This window comes from Diceros bicornis, chromosome 28 (genome assembly GCF_020826845.1).
Source record: "Diceros bicornis minor isolate mBicDic1 chromosome 28, mDicBic1.mat.cur, whole genome shotgun sequence".
NCBI lineage: Eukaryota > Metazoa > Chordata > Mammalia > Perissodactyla > Rhinocerotidae > Diceros > Diceros bicornis.
Window position 1 is genome coordinate 41,670,073 of NC_080767.1, and position 9,953 is coordinate 41,680,025.

Consider the following 9,953-nt stretch of genomic DNA (forward strand, 5'->3'; position numbering starts at 1 on the left):
AAATTGGTATAGCTATTCGTGGGCCTTAATCCCTCCCCATAAATCCAAGATCACTTCTGTGTTCTGCAAAAAAAATTTTGATTGGGGTTGCATTGAATTTATGGGTTAATTTGGAGACAGTTGACATTTTTATAACATTAGGTCTTCCTATCGGAGAGCACGATGTCTTTCTATTTATTCAGATCTGCTTCTACTTCTCATAGCAGAGTTTTAGATGTTTGGTTAGGTTAATTCCTAGATAGTCTACGGTTGCTGTTTCTACTGTGAATGGCACCTTTTGAAAAATTGTATTTTATAATTGATCATTACTGGTGAAAATAAATGCTATTGACTTTTGTAGGTCTAATATGTCAAATAGACATACTCAATATATCTGTTGATTCTATTGGCTTTTTTCTAGATAAATCATTTAATCAGGAAAAATCGTAATGACTTATTAAAAATGGAGCTGAGAAAAACTAGTTCCCTTTTTTTCTGGAATGAGAAGAACTCATTCTTCTCACACACACACACACACCTCCATGCACACATGCATGCATGCACACGCACGTGCACATATTTCCCCACGCACACACACACATGCACGTGTGCAAAAACCACCAATCTCCCTTCTCTCCTGCAGAGTCCTGTGATCCTACTTGGCATTATGACACACGTCCATCAGCCGCACAGGCTGGGACACAGGTGTGGGCTCCCGGGTCTGGCTGGGGAAGTATGACACGGAGTCAAAGAGTCATGGTGAAATAAGACTGCCCTGCGTGTCTTCCTTCCAGCCTCAGCAACTGTCACCTCCTTTCTCTTCCTGGACAGGCGAGGGCTGCGGCTCCCCAGTTGGAGAGGCAGAAGCAGACCTCATCCCCAGACCCTGAAGGCAAACGTCTCTGAGGACTTGCATCCCCCTGCCGAGAAAGCTCTCCCACTCCAGGTTCTCCTGGCTTTAGGCTAATCTGCGGCCTCAGGAACACTCTCGCCCTCTCAGAGCCTCAGTTTCCCCATTTACAGACAGGCATTTGGACCAGACATCCTTTCAGACTCTTCTCTGCTGGAGCCTCCTCCCCACCCCCACCCCCACTCCCACCCCCAGCTGGCCCCGCACTCGGACCCCAGGATCCTGGACCTTCTCTGGCAGAGCCCTGCACTGCTTCTGGTTGTGGTTTTATTACTTGAGCCTCGTGCAACAGGCAAGAATCCTCCAGCTCTTGTGTCAGGATTCTGTTTGGGGTAAAAGATTCCAAATTCCGTAGGAACTGGGTCCAGCGAAAGACGCACTTGCCCACGGGGGGTTTGTCTCCATATTTGAGGCAAAGTGGAACAACAAGCATGCTCAAGGAGCAGGAATGTGAAATGGGGCAGCCGCAGTGGAAGACACTCCGGCTCCTCCTGGAACACAGAGTGACCACGTGACCCAGTGATTCCACCCCTAGGTGTGTATCTGCCCAGGGGAAATGACAACGGACAGCCACACAAAAACTTGTACACCCGTGTTCACAGCAGCACTATTCACAATAACCAAAAGGTGCAAACATCCCAGATGCCCATCAATTGATAAATTAGTAAACAAATTATGGTCTGTCCATATAATGGAATATTACTCGAGCATGAAAAAGGATGAAGCACTGACATTCTGCAGCGTGGATGAACCTTCCAAATATGCTGAGTGAGACAAGCCAGACATGGAACCACAGGTTGTATGACTCCATTTATACGAAATGTCCAGAACAGGCAGGTCCGTGGGGGCAGAAAGGAGATTCATGGTCATCAGGGTCGAGGGGGAGAGGGGAACAGAGGGATGACAGCTGAAGGGTAAGGGTTTCTTTTGAGGTCTAAAACTAGAATGTGGTCATCATTGCACAACTCTGCGAATATACTGAAAAACACTGAACTGTGCGGTTTTTGTGGGTGAATTTTATGGAATGTGATTTAGATCCCAATAAAGCTGTTAAAAAGAGAGAGAGAGGGGCCGGCCCGGTGGCGCAAGCGGTTAAGTGCGCGCGCTCCGCTGCGGCGGCCCGGGGTTCGCTGGTTCGGATCCCGGGCGCGCACCGAAGTACTGCTTGGTAAGCCATGCTGTGGCGGCGTCCCATATAAAGTGGAGGAAGATGGGCACCGATGTTAGCCCAGGGCCGTCTTCCTCAGCGAAAAAAGAGGAGGATTGGTGGATGTTAGCTCAGGGCTGATCTCCTCACAAAAAAAAAAAAAAAAAAAAAAAAAAAAAAAAAGAGAGAGAGAGCTGGGAAGAAGGTGATGGGTGGGCATCCTCCAACACCCGGGACGCTGGCTCACAGGTTCCTAGACCTGGGTCGGGGGGGCTGCCCCTGAGGCCCGGATGGGGGTTTCCTTCAGCCCAGGGCTGCAGGGCGGGGAGAGACCCGGCTTTCTGCTCAGCACAGCTGCCTTGCACCCACTCCCTTTCCTTCCTTTTTCTCGTCCTCCTCTTTCCAGCTGTGTCAGGCTCTTCTCTGTGCACTAGGCCTCTAGGCTTTAGATGGCCCCCTTCCACCTACAAAACCACCGAGGTGCTCCGCAGCCCTCGAGGGAGCTGAGGGTGAGGGCGGGGTGTGGGCGGGCCCCTGGAGGGAAGAACACTCCTAATTGCCTGGAGGTCAGCCGTGCAGGGACAGAAGCATCGGGGGCTCCGGCAGGAAGCAGCCCTCACCCTGAGGCTCCTTTTAATTTCCCAGAGATGATAACGCGGGCCCGGAGTGTCCACCAGAACCTGGAGACAGATGACTGGAGTTTGCAGGGTAATAGTTTGTGTTGAGTAAATTGGAATTTATATCCCGGGAGGCAGATGATCCCCGTTAAAACTCTCCGGCGTCCCCGGACTATGGGCGTGTGCACAGCGCTGCTCACCAAGGACAGAAGCAGAGCCCGCATCCCCGAAGAGCCCCACTCGCCCCACAAATTTGTAACGAGTGGACAAGCCCGAGAATGCGGTGGAGAAGCAGATCTCCCCGTGTCCTCCACCCGGCTCGCACAGGTTAGGGTCATTTTCACCTTCCGGAAATTCGGAAAGCAAATCAGGCAGTAGGGAGTCTTTGTTTTCTTGTGGTTTCGGGGGTTGTTGTTTAGTTTCGTGTGTATTTTTAAAGCTTGTGAACAGAAGAGAAAACATCCAGGAGTGTGCGCTCACCTGTTAAAACTAGTTCTTAAAATCCCACATCCTTCCACTGCTTTTTTGTGTGTGTGCGAGGAAGATCAGCCCTGAGCTAACATCATGCTAATCCTCCTCTTTTTGCTGAGGAAGACCGGCTCTGAGCTAACATCTATTGCCAATCCTCCTCCTTTTTTCTTTCCCCCAAAGCCCCAGTACGTAGTTGTATGTCATAGCTGCACGTCCTTCTAGTTGCTGTACGTGGGACGCGGCCTCAGCATGGCCAGAGAAGCGGTGCATCGGTGTGCGCCCGGGATCCGAACCCGGGCCTCCGGTAGCTGAGTGCGTGCACTTAACCGCTAAGCCACAGGCGGGCCCCCTTCCACTGCTTTTTGCTTCTGGGGACCAGCACACAATCTGCTTTGCTCTTGATTTAAACAGGCTGACAAGCTGCTGCCCACTTGGCGGCTCGGTGGCGGGACCAGTTTGGGACTGTCATATATAATGCGTGAAACGAGCCGCAGAGGGATCAAGGCCATGCTGAACGCGTGCGTTTTCCTCTCTGGAGCTCTGTTCCCGGAGCCATTGTGCAAACATATTTACTCCGCATAAAAGAATGGGATGAGGCTGCCCGCAATTTGTTCACTGCAGCCGATTTAATTTTTAAACTTGCATTAGGACAGGATTAACCTTGCTGAAGGATATCGAGACGTGGATGGAATGCATAACTAATCCGGGGTACACGTTGCTATGGGAGAAGCACTGCATGGAATTAAATATTCACTGCACATAAATACCTTCTCCCCGGTGCCCCTCATCCCTGTGCAGTCACTTCGCGTAGCAGGTTCTTTGCCCAGTGGCGTGGAACACGGGGCCTGAGGCTCAGGCCTGGACATACAGCTCTTCCTTCCATTCTTCCAGCACCCTTAATCCTGGTCATCCCAGTGACAAGAGGTGGCTGTGGGAAGATGGGTGAATTTGCAGACTCATGCAAGCACACCTACGGTCCCTTCTGGGTTCTTTCTCACCTTCTCTGGAGGATGGCTCTCTGGAAGGGAGAGAGAACCAAGCCACAGTCACAGAGGAGTCAACACCGTCCTAATCTATGACCCGAGAGGCAAGAGAGAGAGTATAACCCAGCAACTCCAAGGGAAGAATCCCAGAGAAGCCTCTGATTGGCTGGTGGTCAGCCAATCATCTGATGGAGGAAAATGAGGGTGGAGCTGCTGGGCCATCACAGGGGACCATGACCAGGGCACAAGCAGGCTGACCGACTGGCCTCTTCCGTCTGGGACTGTTCCAATTTCAGCAGTGAAAGTTCCATGTGCCAGAGACCCTTTTGTCCTGGGCAAACCATACGGTTGGTACTCCAAGCTCAAGAATCCTTCTAGAAACCTCCAAACCTGATTAGTGAGTTGGGTGAACAAGCTGTGACCTGTTTCCCAAGCATTTCATTTGAGTGATTTCCCCACCGAGTGTTTTAAGAAGAGATTTCAAAAGGCGCGACAAACGAGAACTGAAACATGGTCAGAGTGCCTCCTGTGGTTTTTTCCTCGGCAGAACGCAAACCCCGGTGTCATCTCCTGGTTGAACCGAAACCACCTTTGGGGCACTCCTGCGGGCCCCCCGCCTGCCAGGTTCCTCTTTCAGGTGCTGTCAGCCCGAAGTTTTTCAGCTAACGCTCGGGTCAGGCACACTTTGGCCTCGGCCACAACGGTTGCTCCACTCCCTACGAGTCCTCCCAAGAGAAAATCAGAGGAGTGGTCCTAGCTCCCACTTCCAGTGGAGACTGTCCTGGGTCTCAGAACAGTCTGGACACCTAGATATTTCAAGTTCTCTTCCCTTCAGGACAAAGGCCTGAGCAGCCCCATGACCTGCACAGACTGCAAGGAGGGGCAGTTTTGGCCGCCCTGGTCCCTTTGAGCTTGCTGATGGCAGGAGTGGCCCTGGGGCCTCGGGTCACCTAGACATGCTTCACGGACATGAAGGGCTGTAGAGTGGACGGCACACAGCTGGTAGCACCATCCACATGCAAGTTTCAACCATCTTTGATGTAAAGGATATCCACAATTACATAACAACAACAGGTGACATTCATTGAGTGCTGGCTGGGACGGCGCCAAGAACGCTATCATTTTTCTTCATCTTTGCAACCTCTTGGAGGGTATCTTCATTCTGCATTTTACCTTTGAGGGGCCTGAGGCAACCTGGTACAGATCACATAGCTACTGCGGGTAGTGAGGCATGGATGAGCATTGGAGGGGAATTGAACTGCAGCTTTGCAAGGAGGAAGATCCTTGCCTTTTCCAGGATGTAGCCACTGTCGCCTGCTGTGCCCACCACCACTAGCATCCTCATGGGGTACTCCTCCTGTGGGGCTCAGATTTCAAATCAGTTCTGCTTCCTCCTATCAAATCTCTCCTATTAGCTGCGCTAAAAGGAGACAAAAGATTGCCTGATTGCTTGTAAATACTGATGAGCTGGACCTTTCAGGGAGGGTCCCCCTTTCCTTTGAACACGCACTCCTAACTGGACGGTTTGTCAAGGAGGTAACTGATTAAAAATCAAGACATCATCTCCCCGACCCTCGACCAATACCGCTCTCCTTCTGCCTCCCCAAACTCCACAGGCTGGAGGAGAGCAGTCTGCAGGGGCAGTTGGGATTCTGGAAAGTTGTCAGTGTCCCACCCTGCCTCTGATGTGAGCTGGTGTTGTTCCTGGTGGTTGGGTGGCTGTGGTCTCTGACTGCCCTCCACCGGTTCCCTCCCTGCTCTCTCTAGGGTGGGCTGCTGTCAGCGGGAGCCTGAGCCACACTGGGCCGGCCTGGAGTTGACAGCGACAGGTGTGGTCGGAGCAGGCACCAGGCAGCGAGGAGCTGAGGTTCCCATCCCGGTCAGTTCAGCGTCTCCGTGCCCTGCTCCCTGGCTGCAAATCCTCTCCTTGGGCGTCTCACCTGTCAAACGAGGAGCCGGGCCTCGTCTTGCTCACAGAAGGGTGGGATTGAGCGCTGGACTTTGTCACGAGGCAGATGAGGAGGAGGAAGGGCTGCTGCTTCCGGCACCCTTGGGCCCTGTGGATGCTCACTGTAGGGTCAGGGCTCACCTTTCAGGCAGGTCCCATTGTTATCCCTACTTTCCAGGTGACAAAACCGTGGCTCTGTTGGGGAAGGCTGTTAGCTCGTCATCACCAGAAATGCAGTCCACGGAGCTCCTGGACCCGGAGTTGGAACCGGGTTAGGCAACTTGCCCACAAGGTGCCCACCTTGCTCCCCTGGGGCCTCCATCTTCTCAAGCCCTCTCTGACTTCTAAGACCAGTGCAAGTGTCCCTTTTCCTATGAACAGGACGACAGGACACTTTAGAGAGGGAAACGGACCCCTAGGAGTGCCAACAGGTGTTAAAGGATGTCCACTAAGGGCAAACAGGGACTGTCCCAGGCAAGTGAGGTGCATGGGCCCTCTGTATGCATGGATCACCTGGAGGCCGCTTGTTCCCTTGTGAGTGAGACTGACCCACATCTCCACATGACAAGCCTTCAGAGAGGGAAGAGCAGTGCCCAGTGGTTGTCCCCTCAGGGAGGGTCAACAGGGCAAGTCCCTGCCCCCAAGGCTCCCACATGACCAGGGGCTTGCCCCTAGGGACCAGCTGGAGGGAACAAATCCGGGAGGGTCCACGCTCCCCGTCCCCACCCCCGCCCCCTTTGGGACAGGCTCTCTGAGGGCCCAAGGACCCTTTCAGCCAGCCTGGGAGCAAACAGGAGCAATCCTATTTTTTCATCAAACTAAGAGCCATTTCTGTCTGTCCCTGGTCTGCCCTCACGGACCCTGCGAGGCCTGCCGCCATCCACGGGTGCTTTTGTTCTCCCTCACTGTATAGAGACACTCCTGGAGCTTTTCTGCTGCTGCAAAGACAGCTTTGATTCTCTGCCGAGAATCCGTACCACAGCCTCCAAAATGGGACCATTCCTCCTGAGAGGAGCAGAGGAAAATCGCTTTGCCAACTCCGGGTAATTAAGTCGCCGCGCAGTTATGGAACACGCCTTTGATGATGATTAATCCCGGGACGGCCAGGATATTTTTCATCTTCAAAGCTCTCCTCGGTTGCTCATTAGTCATCTCAGCCCCCAGGGATAGAACTGCTGGTTCTCTTCCTAAGAGTGGGGAAACTGAGTCAGCTGTGCCTACCCCACCCCCATCCCCTCAATTTGGAGTGGAAATGGCCCCCCTGGGCGTGCTCTGGGGGCGCATCTCATCCGTGTAGCATCCGCTTGCGTCTGCAGCACCCCCCGCCCGGGCATGGACACGAGACTCAATAAAAATGCTATTTTAAATAAAAAGGAAGCTGCTCGGCTCTGCGCGGTGAGGGCTGCCATCGGGCGCCGTCAGCACCTGCTTTTGCTCATCTTCTTCTCTGGAACCTGCGCGTTTTCAGCTCACAGCCTCCTCTGGAACGCTGGGTGTCTTACCCGCTTCTTAGTGAGCAGTTTCAAGGAAAGCACTGCTTTGCTCTCAAATGCCTTCCTTTCCAATTCGGACAAACTGCTATAAATACAACACACCCTGTTTTGCATTCAAATTGTTGTGAAAGTTTGAGGCTGTAAATAATATTCTCTCGGTGCTCAAGACAGAATTATTATTATTTTTTCCCCAGGTCTTGGAACCAGTGATAAATTAAACATTCCTTTTGCTCTCCCCACCCGCAGCTGACATCGAACATGGAGCTGATTGCTCTGTACCTGCCACTGAGGATTAAAGGTGACCTGTGCGTCGTGGCGAGGCCAGGAAGGAACAAGACTAGAGCTCTGAGCCCGGGGCGGGGCGGGAGTGCTAAGTGTGTGGTTGGGAGGTGCTATTCCAGATCACAGCATCTGGTTCCTGTTTTCTCTGGGCCATCTTCCGATAATAAAGAGTTTATCCTCTGAGCTCAGAGGTTGGTACCCAAGCTAGTCATTTTACACAGGGGGAAACTGAGGCAGAGAGGAGCTTTCTGGCGCGAGCCTCTTCTCTCCTCTCCTCATACACTGTTCTCGATGATGGTCTGCTCGGGGTCAGACTGGGAACCCCCAGGAGGCCTTGCCCGGATCCTGGGATGTGGTGCTTCTCCGGAGATGCTAGGCACAGCTCGTGGACATGGGAGCCACCGCCATCCCGGGGTCCTTCCTGGTGGAAACAAAGGCCATGGGCGTCTTAGATACAAAGAGCCCGCGGGGGCAGATCCGCTGGCCTGGCTCCTGCACGCTGCTGATCTTGAGCAACTCCTGGGGGTTTCGTTTCCCGGGCTGTGAGTGAGGAGGAAGCCACAGAGGGTTAAGTGAGGTGTGCAGCACATGAAGAGCAGCACGGGGGAGCACTGGGCCGGCCCCCCTCCTGCCTCCAGCCAGGGACAGTGCAGAGGCTCCTCCGCTCCGCTCAGCGCAAACTCCGCCATCAGTCTCGAGGACGCTGCGGGCAGCATGCTGTGCTGTCCGTGATGGTGATGATAACACCCACCTGTGTGCAGCTTTCAACTGCTCTGCCGTGTCCGGCACCTCCTTCCCCCTCAACAGCTCCGTGGGGAGGCAGGCTGGGGGCCCGAGGGACGACGCAGAACTCTGGCCTCAGGAAGGGGGAGGGCATGCAGCCCTCCAGCTGCTGGTCAGCTGCCTGTGTGCGTCAGAATCCCTGGGCAGATTTCTTCACTTCAGATGCCAGAGCCCCAGCCGAAACCCGCCAGCCCAGGGTCTCTGGGGCAGGGCCAGCAGGGCTCAGGACTTTGGCTCCCTTGGAATGTGCTAGAAGACTCTTCCTGCCTCGCGGTACCCCGGGGGCACCCTGGGCCCCAAACTGCCCAGCGGGGTCCCCACAGTCACCTGCAGTTTCTCGGGCAGCACAGTGGCCTGGCCAGGCCATTACGACGCTCACGCCGGGTCGGACGGATCGTGGCCTGGAAGATTCAGCACAGAGTTGGAAAAATAGCACACCCTTGCCCTGCCAGGTGCAGCTCTAGAAGCTTCTTCACTGCGACTCCACCTCCCTCAGACAAGGCGCTCTGGCTTGCCTGCGTCTTCACAGCCTGGAAAGCTGTCCTGCTCCACTGTCCCCCCGCCAGCAGGTGGACGGGGAGGCTGACCATCCCCACCTCACAGAGGAGGACAGAGGCATTCATGAAGGTCGCGGACAGCAGGCCACGGGGCCACGGCTGCCCGATCCACCACACCTGCCCTGACGCCCTTCCCAAGAAGGCGGTGGTGGGAGTCCCATCTCACCCCTGAGCACTCCCCTGGGGACGTCCTTGCCTCCACCGCCTTTGGGTGTCCCCAGCCCTGGCCGTGGCAGGGCAGTGCCAGCAGACAGGGGCTCTCCAGCCCAGCTCCCTGGGGCCCAAGCGTTCCATCGCTGCCTGCAGACGGGCCTCTGGGGCCGGATCCTGGAGCAGCATCTGCTGGCTGGTTTCCCGCCCATCCTCCGCATCCACCCGGGCCTTCACACATGTTCAGTCCTGGCACGACGTCTTGGAAACATGGCTGGTGCTGCTAACCGAGGTTACGTTAAAAGTTAACGTGTGACCAAGAAATACGTTTTGGTGAGGACCAGCTGTGTGACCTGGGGCAATGATCTTGACCAGAGCCCTCGTTTCCTCCTGTGAAAGCGGGGTGATGAGGATAAACACGTGCAAAAAGCCCAGAACAGGGCCCCGCGTGGAGCTGCCCTCAACACACGTTAGCTCTGATGAGCGCACTTTGGTCACGACGATTTGCTTCAAGTTTTCTGATTATTTAAGGCATGCATGCTCATTATACAAAGTTTGCATAAAGGCAGAAAAATCAAAGAAGAAAATTAAGACATTCCCAGAAATAACCAGTGTTCGCATTTCAGATACTCC

General features: G+C 54.1%; 1 long non-coding RNA gene across 3 annotated transcripts; it reads left to right on the forward strand.

Annotated features, from left to right (window-relative positions):
• The first annotated feature begins 719 nt into the window (after window positions 1-719).
• Window positions 720-7,939, forward strand: LOC131393755 (uncharacterized). 3 transcript variants are annotated; one of them, XR_009215968.1, is made up of 5 exons: window positions 720-1,685; window positions 5,875-5,986; window positions 6,234-6,589; window positions 6,969-7,098; window positions 7,795-7,939. It is a non-coding gene; the product is annotated as an uncharacterized LOC131393755 (long non-coding RNA). The 3 variants fall into 3 exon arrangements; XR_009215967.1 differs by having other exon boundaries at window positions 6,234-6,347; window positions 6,437-7,098; XR_009215966.1 differs by having other exon boundaries at window positions 6,234-7,098.
• The last annotated feature ends 2,014 nt before the right edge of the window (window positions 7,940-9,953 follow it).